The sequence below is a fragment of the Protopterus annectens genome, chromosome 4.part0 (assembly GCF_019279795.1).
Source record: "Protopterus annectens isolate FY-2018-M chromosome 4.part0, PAN1.0, whole genome shotgun sequence".
Lineage (NCBI taxonomy): Eukaryota > Metazoa > Chordata > Ceratodontiformes > Protopteridae > Protopterus > Protopterus annectens.
The window spans coordinates 1,174,830,865-1,174,843,312 of record NC_056733.1 but is presented as its reverse complement, the minus strand read 5'-3'; positions in this window follow the sequence as shown (position 1 = coordinate 1,174,843,312).

The window sequence follows — 12,448 nt, the reverse complement described above, 5'->3', positions numbered from 1 at the left end:
CCACTGTTGCTGCATCCGGGTTTTTGGTTGGAAAAGCTTCTACCCATTTAGAAAACATGTCTACAATAACTAAACAAAACTTTTTCCCTTCACACTTATTCAACTCTATGAAATCCATACAAATAGTATGGAACGGATATGGTGGTATAGGAAAACTTCCTTGCTTGGTTTTAAATGCCCCTTGTGCATGGTGCTTGTTACAAGTATGACAAGCTGCACAAAATGTTTGTGTATAATTTGTGAATCCATATGTTTGGAATATTCGGTTTACTAACTGTACCATCCCCCCTTTTGAGACATGGCACTGCCCATGGCTCAACAAAGCTGCATATCTAAATAAATTAGATGGCAATATCGGTTTTCTCTCTTTGGAAATGTACAGTCCATTCTCAAGAATTGCACCTCGTTTTACCCATTTTTGTTTTTCTACTTTTGTAGTAAGCGTCTGCATTGTTTTTAACATGTCTAAATCTAAAATCTCAGAGGGTTGTAATTCCTCATTCAGAAGTAAAGTTTCTGAGTCTGAGGCTGCTTGCTTTGCAGCTGCATCAGCTCATGCATTGCCTTTTGAAATCTTATCCTGCTGTTTCGTATGAGCTACACATTTACAAATAGCTACTTTGGTAGGTAACTGAATAGATTCTAATAACTCCAAAATAAATTGTGCATGATTAATAGGTTTTCCACTGGATGTTATCATTCCTCTATTTTTCCATTGTTGTGCAAATACATGTACTGTAGAAAAAGCATACTGACTATCAGTATATATGTTTACACACTTGTTTGTTGCTAAAGTACATGCCCTTGTCAAAGCTATCAATTCTGCTGCTTGTGCAGATAAGTTGTGTGGTAATGATTGAGCTTCTAAAATTTCAGTGTCTGTAACTACTGCATACCATACCAGATTCTTCCCTGTAGGACCCCTTCTGCATGAGCCATCCCTGTAATATGTCACCTCGGCATTATTCAAGGGCATATCTGTGAGATCTTCTCTAGGTAAAGCTAACTGTTCAATTTCCTGCAGACAGCTGTGTGGTGTGCCCTCCACAGGGGTTGGAAGTAATGTTGATGGATTTAATGTCGTACATCGTTCAATTGTCATATGAGGTTGGCTCAGCAGTATAGTCATACACGAAAGGTGTCTAGCAGATGAAAGGTATGTCACTTTTTCCTGCAGTAAAATTATTGCAACTGCATGAGGCACTCTCAATGTGAGAGGGTGGAATAACACCACTGAGGCTGAAGCCTGTACTGCCATTGCAGCTGCAACTACTGCTTGTACACAGTGAGGCAAAGATCGCGCCACTGGATCTAACTGTGGTGAATAATAGGCTATGGGGCGTTGCTTATCCCCATGTTGTTGCATCAATACTGACGTCATATATCCTTGCTTACAATCTCCGGTCTGAAAGAATCGTTTATGATAATTTGGAAGTCCTAAAACTAGTGAGGAAGCTATCAACTGCTTCAACCTGCAGAAAGCCATTTCTGCTTCGGGTGTCCATTGTAAGATATCTTGTGCTGCCATTGGTGTCTTATATATCAAGTCAGTCAGTGGAGCAGATTCCAAAGCATAATTTGGTATCCAGCTCCGACAAAAATTAGTTGTACCCAAGAAAGACATAATTTCCTTCTTGGTTGTTGGTTTGGGTGCTTGCAAGATTGCTGTTTTTCTTTCCTCGTCTAATATTCTGCCTTCATTGGATATTACATATCCCAAGTATCTAACTTGTTTTCTCCAAAGTTGTAACTTACTTTTGTTTACTTTGTGTCCTTGTGTTGCTAAAAATTTCAATAATGCTACAGTATCCTCCCTGCACTGTTGCTTGGTGGGGTCTGCTAGCAAAATGTTATCTACATAAAGTAGAATTTGACTACCTCCCAGTGGAGTAAACCCTGCCAGATTGCTAGCCATTTCTTGTGCAAATATTGTTGGGCTCTCACAATGTCCCTGTGGTAGTCGAGTATACGTATACCTTTTACCCTGAAATGTAAATGCAAACCAATATTGACTATCAGGATGTATAGGTATTGAAAAGAAAGCATTGCTGATATCTACCACAGAGAAATAGTTCTGTTGTGGTTCTAAATCGTTTAACAAAGTATGTGGGTCTGGCACCGTAGGTGCTCTAGGTATTACTGCATTATTTACAGCTTGTAAATCTTGTACCATCCGCCATTCTCCATTTACTTTTTTAACAGGAAATAAGGGTGTATTACATGGTGAATCAGAAGATTCTACCAATACTCCTTCTTTGAGTAATGCTGCTATTATAGGCTTAATTCCTATTTCTGCATCCTTTCTCAAAGGGTATTGTCTTTTCTGTGGTCTAAAAGCTGACTTTGGGGTTATTGTATCTGGTCCTGCTGTTCGAATAAGTCCTAAATCTGACTTGCCTGTTGACCAAAGAGTTGTTGGAATTTCACATAAAGCCTTTTCTTCTTCTTCTAATAAAAACGCTAATCAGCTGTCCTCGCTAGATTGCAAGTGTACAGCTGGATGTGTCTGTGTCAACCAATTCAGTTTTTGTTTTTGTATCCCTTGTTCTGATAGTTCTAAATCAGTCTGTTTCTCCCATCTTGTTACTTTTTCTCCTAAGTCTGCCCATTTTACACTTTTGTTTTTTGTCAAGCTAACATGTGGTAATCGATTTGATCTATATAATGCAAGGAATTCTTGAGGTAATGAACAGCTAACTACACTGTTCCCCTCAGTATCCCAGTACAGTGTACGGAATACTAGTCTAGTTGCACAATTCCTGAACAATTCTTGCTCATACTCTCTATCAGGTCCTGGTGTAGTACAGTAATATAGAGTACAGTGTAACAAATGCTGTTGATCAGTGTCAAGGGAGGGGGCTTTGCTGATTGCTACATTCATCAGTTCCTCAGTTACTGCCCCTGGACCAGTCGTGACTAGGTCCTGGCTGTACCAGTAAAAAGTTTCACCCTCCGATCGCACTACAAAGGTATCCATTTGTCTCTGTGCCTCCATACCTTGTACAGTTGGAACTACTGCTATGCCAAATATCTGCATAAGGTCCCTGCCCAATAGGTTCACTGGACACTTTGCAGAAACAACAATTTTACTTCTCTGGGTCATACCTGAAACAGGGTCAGTTATTGCTATATCATGGGAAAGTGGTTCCCTATATAGCTGTCCATTTGCTGCTTTCACTAGTATATAATCAGGTGATTCAGAATGTTCTGGTAACTTGGAGGGGTGCATCAAAGTCTGTGACTCTCCTGAGTCACACAGGAATTTGACTTCCCTTCCCTCCACCAGAAGTGTAACTTCTGGTTTCGTATCTGCTAAGTAGAGCTCTAAACTCAATAATGCTAAGTCCAAAATTTCATTTTCTTCATCCTCCATATCTACTTGCACTTCCTCTACTCCTTCTATCACATTTACATTTGTTTTCTGTTTATTAACTTTTCCTGATGATTTCTGACTTTCACATGATGCGTCTTCACTATCATATAGTCAGTCCTCATCTCCCTTATCTTCTGTAATTACCTTTTTGTTTTGCTTACAATCCCTTGCTAGATGCCCCTTTTTCTCCGCACTTGAAGCATTCACCTCTCTTTTTTCTCTCCTCAAAATCTTCTGATCGTTTGTCAGACTGTTTGTTTCCCTGGGCATTCTTATTGCCCTTTTTACCTGACTGTAATACAAATACTTCAGCTCCATCTTCAGCAGTGAAGATTTGCGCCTTCTTTTTCTTTTTACTATTAAAATGTCTTTCAGCATGTCTAGCGTATTCGAGTAAGGCTTGTAGCCTCCCTGTTCGATGGTCTATCATATGCTTCGTAATGAAGCTACTAATAGGTGCAATGCAACCTTTCAAAAACGCATTTTTCAAATGTTGTTCATACGGGGAATCATTCATTTGGTTCTCAGGAACCGACATACCGCTATGATTATTAAAACATTCTAATAATCTAGCATAGTACCCATCTATTGTCTCATTTTCCTGTTGTATGCATTGATTAATGCAAGTCCAGTCTGCTCTAGGCTTCCATTTCTCAGAGATTCGGTCTGTTAGACCTTTCACTCTGTTGTCTAACTCTGCGTCACTATGTGGGAGTGGTCTAAGCTCTGCATTATGAGGATTACAGGTGCCACAAATCATGTGCCAATCTGGACCTATAATTTGTCTTACTACTTTTTCTACTTCTTCCCCATTCAAGTGGTAACTCAACCTCATGCCTTGTAAATCTTCTAAAAATTTCGTAAAATTAACTTTCGGATGGGGGATTCCCTCAGTAGCCTTCCGGATATCCTCCGGTGTCCATGGTCTATATACTAAGAGTGTTGGGTTTTGCCCTTCCTGTCCTGCCTGAGGATTTGGAACTTCTATAAGTGGGCATATTGTATCCTCACTCTCATCCTGTAGGTTTCTCTCTATTTGATATGATTCTGTGTCCCTATGTGTTTTACGTGTTTGGGACCTAGTTTCAATAGGATCTCTAACAAATGGTTGTGGTTTTGCTGAAACTTCAGGATAACACGGAGGCGGACCAGCCTGTCCACTCGCTTCATATCCTGAAAAGGGTAAGGGAGGGGGCAAGGGAGGAGGAAGAGGAGGAGGAGCTGTCGCTATTACCAAGTTATTATCTTATTTATCTAAAAACAATGTTTTTGAATTTTTTAGCTTCTGTTCTCTATGATTTACTTCCTCAATCCACCTGTGTGCCTGAGGAATGCCTAATTGGCGTTGTTTTTTGCCTGACCTCCCGCATCAGATTTAATCTGTTTAAGGAGTTTAACTAGTGAAGTTTTATCTAGTTTACCATCAAATTCATATTTGTTAACCCATTTCGTATAATACCTAATGTTATCGGAATGTTGTGATTGCATGTATTTTGTACCTTCGGTTAGGGGCGGATCTCGCGATGTTTTAGTGCACTGATTACCCATGGCAAAGAAAATGTTACGTAACCCTTTTTTTTTTATCACGTGATATTAAATTCTCAGTTCCTGTTCGCAGTGTATCTAGAATAACTGCCTACCTTATTCTGTTACCCTGATCTATGACCAAATATACAGTATTTCCTTTTGTCCCTGATCTGCAAAACAAATCTTAACAACAATATACTGTAACCTAGTCCCTGATCTAAAACAGAAAAAAAGGTAAATTCTTCCTACCTGAGCCTCCGGTATTGAACTGTCCAATGTCCATTCTTCGGCCACAGATCAGAAAGTGGCCAGCCTCTTTAAACGGCAATTCAGTCGGAGGTCTTTTCACCCAAGAAGAACCGTTTCGGTAACTTCTCCTGCGCAGTATTTGACCACCGGTAGACTCTGATCTGCAGCTGTCCAAAGGAATTTCTGGCTCGAAGGACCAAACTGTTAAATAAAATCAAGAATTCAATACACAGGAGGTTCAGATTCAAAAGTTTACTAGTGTACACCAGGAGGCAAAAAACGTACAAGTACAGAATTTTGTCTGACATGAAACAGGAAGCACACAATTTTATATAGGTTTAACATTCAAGCTGTGCCCACCTTACTGACATGGTATGTCACAGGGCATCTACATCACTTTAGCTTACAGTCCTCTATTCATTAAATCTGCTAATGCTGTATATTTTAAAAAAGTTTTCCTCTGGTTACAATACGGCCTTGCTATTCACCTGGTCAGACATAATGTCTCTCTGTAAAGTTACTTCTTCAAGGTTTCATATCAGTTCGAATACAATAGCAGATTCAGTCTTTTAATACACATCTTTGTTCTCTGTTACACTTTCTCACACAGCTGCATGCTATCTCAGTAATACATATACAAGGCCAAATCATCCCAGCAGGAAAGAGCAGACGATTTCATTATTTCACACATTTAATTTCCTGACCCAGCCGATAATCACTTGTGAAAAGCATAAACATTAAAACTTGCTAAGATAGCATCTGCCAGGGTCGAAGGTCAGCTTTGCTTCAAGCCACACTGCAGTTTCAAAACTACTTTACATTTAAACAAGAATTAATCCTCTCTACTATATGATTAATAGAATAAAATGCATTATATACTACTTTGCTTTTAAACTAGCATTTATCATATATTCAAATACAGATTTTTCTAGCACTGGCATATATTTTTTTAGTGTCAGTCTGCCACCAAAAATATCATGCCTGTACTACACTTAGAAAAATGCAAATTCTGGGGGGGGGGGGGTCAAGATGGTGAGCAGTTAACAGCACTGTTTTTTTAGCTCTGCTTCATTTTAACATCTCTAACAGGATTTTTATTAAAAAAAACTCAAATAGAACATTTCAAGACTTGATGGATTTATAGTTGAACATCTGATGAAAGATTTACTACAAAAAATAACAAGTTTGAAATTCTTTTAATAGCTTTTTCCTGTCAAGAAAACTAGAAAAAAAATAATTGTCTCAGAATGAGCCACTCTAATCCCAGTGTACAGGCTATACTAAGTAACATCAGTGAGTTATCTGTAAAGATAAATAAATTAAAAAGCAAAATGGACAATTTCAAAGAGGAATATAAAAAATTAAGTTGAAGTGCTGAGTGAATCTCTTAAACAACAATCATCACAAATCTCAAGTACAGAAGAGGCAATGTCTGATTTTGAGCAGAAGATTTCATTATTTCACACATTTAATTTCCTGACCCAGCCGATAATCACTTGTGAAAAGCATAAACATTAAAACTTGCTAAGATAGCATCTGCCAGGGTCGAAGGTCAGCTTTGCTTCAAGCCACACTGCAGTTTCAAAACTACTTTACATTTAAACATGAATTAATCCTCTCTACTATATGATTAATAGAATAAAATGCATTATATACTACTTTGCTTTTAAACTAGCATTTATCATATATTCAAATACAGATTTTTCTAGCACTGGCATATATTCTTTTAGTGTCAGTCTGCCACCAAAAATATCATGCCTGTACTACACTTAGAAAAATGCAAATTCTGGGGGGGGGGGGGTCAAGATGGTGAGCAGTTAACAGCACTGTTTTTTTAGCTCTGCTTCATTTTAACATCTCTAACAGGATTTTTATTAAAAAAAACTCAAATAGAACATTTCAAGACTTGATGGATTTATAGTTGAACATCTGATGAAAGATTTACTACAAAAAATAACAAGTTTGAAATTCTTTTAATAGCTTTTTCCTGTCAAGAAAACTAGAAAAAAAATAATTGTCTCAGAATGAGCCACTCTAATCCCAGTGTACAGGCTATACTAAGTAACATCAGTGAGTTATCTGTAAAGATAAATAAATTAAAAAGCAAAATGGACAATTTCAAAGAGGAATATAAAAAATTAAGTTGAAGTGCTGAGTGAATCTCTTAAACAACAATCATCACAAATCTCAAGTACAGAAGAGGCAATGTCTGATTTTGATGGAAGATTACTCAAAACTGAGAGTAACAATTTCTTCTGAAACTAAACAACTTATTCTGGGATAAATAGAAGACTTGTAGAACAGATCTAAAAGGAATAACATCAGGATTTACTGGATTCCTGAAAAAAGAAGAGGGAGACAGTATGATTCAATTCCTTAATACCTGTCTGCCTAAAACTTTGAACCTGCCTGAAGCTTTTTCATTTGGCATCAAAAGGGCACATAATTCACTTTCTAACTCATCTTAAAAAACACCTTCACCAAGGTCAGCGATCATAAGATTTTTCTCAAGTCAAGATAAGGATTTAGTTTTTAAAGCTCCATGGACTAATTATCCAGATAAAGTTAAAGGAAATACTGTAAGATTTGACAATGACTATTCTACATTACTGATGTCCAAGAAAAAAAAAATCATGTGTACCACTTGTTAAAAGCTTAAAGAAAAACAATATTAAAGCAGAAATCTTGTTTCCAGAAAAAAAAATGATTCATCTTCCAGAAGGAAAGAAGATTTTTAATACCTAAGAAGATGCAATGGACTCCAAGCAGAAAAATAAAATCCTAGAAAAAACAGAAGAAATGGAATAGAATCTATCAGCTTCTTTGAAGAGAAATACAACAAGAGATGGTTGGATAATGAAAGACAAAACAGTAAAAAACTAAAGGACAAATGAAAATGAATGTATTTTAGGGTTATGAATTCATATTAATTTAAATAAGTGGTTGAATACTTATGAACAGGTGCTGCACATTACTTTTTGCAAGATAAATCTTTTCTTTCCTTTCCCTACTTCAAACGGTTATGAGTTCCCTTTTAAAATGTTAGAGTTTGGTTCTTTTAGCTATATATGAAATTAAAGCCACTTATTTTCACTTAGAGTTTAAAAGGTTAAATGATTCATCTTATTAAAAGTTAATCATTATTATGATGACACTTATGTTAGGTGGCACACTTTTTGGTATCACGCCACAGTTGAGTAACATGCTATTAAATATCACAAAACCACCAGAACTGAACAAAGTAGAGGCAAACAGTGCCAATTATATGATTAACCAACAAAATGTCCAGGCACTGTAAAAATGAGTCACCAGAGATGACTAACCAGAATAAAGCACCTTTAATCATAAATTAATGCTCCATACACACTTCACAGTGGGTTTTTGTTCTAAGTTCACAGACTTCATCAGATAAAGTTACAATTTCACCAATAACAACCTTATATCCCTTAACGTACTTTGGTTTACCAATCACATTGATGTTACTCTTTAATTCACATCAGGTAAACCATATCCCATTAATTGCACACTGAAAAAATTACATTCTTAAAAGTCTCTTATGTTAACTTACTTGTATATTAAAACTATGTAAAAAAATAATAGTACAGAAAATGCATTTATAAATGTATGGGCAGGATTCACGAAGGCTTGCACGGAGTGTAAGAGACGTGCAACACTCCATGCAAGCCTCGCAATCCAGGAACAGCCCTAAGCTCCGTGTAAGAGACCAGCTAAAACGTCTCTTACACGGACTGGGCGTGGACATGCTAAATACCTCACTTGCATCCGAAAAGTATGCAAATGATGTATATTAGCAATCCACGAAGCAGAAACCAGTCCGTGTAGGAGACGTTTTAGCTGCAGAAATGTACTGAGCTGACAACTGAGTAAATTTCTGCAAATTCCACAACGGAGCGATGCCAGCTCCAAATAAAGGGTGCATATGACTCAGGCAGCATGCCAATGGCCAAATATGTGGCCATTGGCAAGATAACCCGATGCAAAAATATTAAAAATATAATGTTTAAACCCAGCGCAGCCCTGCGCAAACAGGCTGCGCTGTATAAAACCATAAAAAAGAAGGTTATAAACCCACAAATGTGGGTTTCATGCAATACATGAAATGACAATGCAGGGACCAGCAGACCAATACCAACATGGCCACCGTGTAGTGGTTGCTAAGGGGGGAAGCTGAGTCTAAGACATGTAACTAAGCATTAGTAGGCAATCTCATGTAAATGAGGGTTCGGACACTGAATCTCACAGTCACATAGTAAATGAGCACAGTCTGAGTAGTGTAAGAGATACAAAAGGGGGAGGAATAGAGTAGGAGATAGGTGACATCACAGGGGGGAATGGTAGAAAGAAATGCAGTTCATTGGAGGCCAGTGTAACATGACAGATGACAGGCACAGATCATGGAAAAAGGTGTGCTACTAGATAAGTCATGGAAAGTCAAGAAATGGAAGGTGTACACTATTACCTACACCAAAGTTTCTTGCTGGCCGTGCATGCACACGCGCAGCGCCATGAAGCGAGTAGGACAGTGCTTGGCGTGTAAGGCAGTGTGTGCATGTGGGAGCATGTTGGGAGATGTTTTACACTGTTTGCGGGTGCGTGTAAGGCAGTCTGAGTATGTTGGAGACTGTTGGCAGACATGTAACAGTGTTTGCGAGAGTCTACACGCGTGTAAACCCAAATAAGTAGATTCTGAACCGTGTAAGCACGTGTGCACGCGTGTAAGCCACTGTGAGCATGTTTCAGATAGTATGCATGTTGCTCCCCCCTGAGGAAACAGAGAGGAAAAAGGAAGCAACAGAATTAATAGGAAGCTAGCAGGGATAACTGCTGAAGCTAGCAGGTGAAAATAATTAGAAGCAGGCAATTACACAGGCAGAATAGTAGCCCAGCCCAGCACTTAAAACTCTGCAAACAGTAGTGCAGGATGTTTCCATTAAGAGACACTGCAAGACAGGAGTAAGCTAATAGAAGTGAAAACTGAAAAAGCTTCACTCAGAGCAGAAATGTTAGGGGCTGCCATAGCTGTCATAATGAGACATAGGCGACTTGCTGAGGGTGGTGACAATGCAGATGGTGCCAGACAACCCACAGTGAGGAGACGGAGAAGAGTGTACAGGCCCAGGGTCACCTACCACGGGTTACATGAGCTGGAGATAGTAGAGTGCTATAGAGTGGACAGAGAGCTCCTGCAGCAAATTGTTGAGCTGTGCAGGCCAAGCCTCACACACAGAACCAACAGAGGGGAACCCATCCCAGTGGAAACCAAGGTATGTGTTGGCCTAAGAATACTAGCAACAGGTACCTTCCAGAGACCAACTGGCGATATGATGGGGATATCACAGGCATCAGCCTGCAGGGTACTGCACCAGTTCCTGGATGCCATGTCGGCACATGTCGGTGATCATGTATATTTCCCTAATGCCTGTGAGGTATTGGCCAGCAATATGCGTCTCTTCCAGCAAATAGTAGAATACCCTGAGGTAGTGGGTGCAATAGACTGCACGCACATATGCATCAAAGCACCAGCCGGTGAGTGGGGTAGGGCCTACATTAACCGCAAGGGCTTCCCCTCCATCAACTGCAAGGTTGTGTGTGATGCCCAGGGCATAATAATGAATGTGTGTGCTGACTGCCCCGGGAGTTATCACGATTCCCACATCTGGCATTTGACGCAGCTGTACCAGACATTTGCCAATGGGGACATCCCACACGGACACCTAGTGGGGGATGCAGGTTATGCACTGGAGCTGTGGCTGATGACACCCATCAGAAACACACACACACCTGAACAGGAACGCCATAATGAGGCACACACACAAACACGTAATGTAATAGAGCGTGTGTTTGGGCTGCTCAAGTCACGGTTCCGGTGTCTGGACACATCTGGTGGAGCCTTGCAGTACACACCAACTACATGTACCCAAATTGTCATGGTATGTGCTATGCTACATAATATGATCTTGCGAAAACAGCTGCAGCAGGACCAGCATAGGGCCGGGCCAAACAGCCCCCCACCATTGCCAAGGCTATCACAGGCAGAGCGTGACTTGGAGGAGGAACAAACTGAGCCTGCCTCAGTAGGCTGAAGGAGGCGTGCCCAGTATGCCCTGGCCTTGGCAAAGAGGCAATGCATAGCACATACACTGGCTCAGTAGGAACCCTGGGAATGATACCCCTCTCTGACTCACTCATATAGTAACAGGGATGCCTAACATGACACAACCTGCTCTCAAACATGTACAGGGAGTGTAGTATGTGCATCCGACAGAGGCAGCCCTGCAGCACCACCTGAGGCATGATTGCCATGTGTTAAGCAATGTAACACCATGTAGTATATGCAAACATGAAGACCCTGCCTAACATCTCACCCTCACCAAGCATGATGCCACACTATGAAGACAAGAAGATCAAGTACAATAATTGGCTGAAGTAATGCAGTCAGTCAAATGGGAGCCAATGTGTTACAGGCTGGGAAGATATGCGGGGTTTGACATGATGCACCACCTGCTAGGGGTGGCATGCACCTATCATGCCATGCCCCATGGATACTGGCAAAGGCTGTCAGTACCCACAGCATGCCCTGAATAGGTAAGTCTCAAAACACAAACCCAACCTCATAGGTTCTACAAGGGATAGGAACCTAGATGTAATACTACCCCATGACAGATGTATAAACAGCAAGATGTGTGCAGTGTAAATGCACACAGTAAGGAGAATGTAGATACCAGTCCTGTAATAGAGAACTAGGCAAGGCTCACATCAGCACCCTAACACTACCAGGTCACACCTCTTACTGTGCTGTACAGCTGCAAAACATGGAACAAGCTACAAAAGGAGGATGACTAGCAATAAATGGCAAGGATAACCACACCCCCATGTTGGTACCACAACAAGAAGTAGCATGGAATATCCATGGTCAAATACCAATGGCTAAAACTGCCTCGCAGTATATAGCCTGCTGCAGACTACTGTCCTGATACCAGGAACAGCACCTGGCCTATGTCGGAATGCATGGATATATCAAGCCCCCCAAACCACATTATATTGCTCGACTGAAAATACCCAGACATGCACTGGTAGCATTGTACTAGCACCAACACAGTAGGAGAAAATTACCCAGATTCCATAAACCAAAATGCCCAGGAACAATGTACTACTTCCACAAGAGGGGTAAGCATACTGCATGTGATAATCAGCAACATGTGCACTGGATGGCAAGATGAGAAGTGTACCCCTCACTGGTAAGACCAGACCATAGAGTAATCACACTGGATATACACA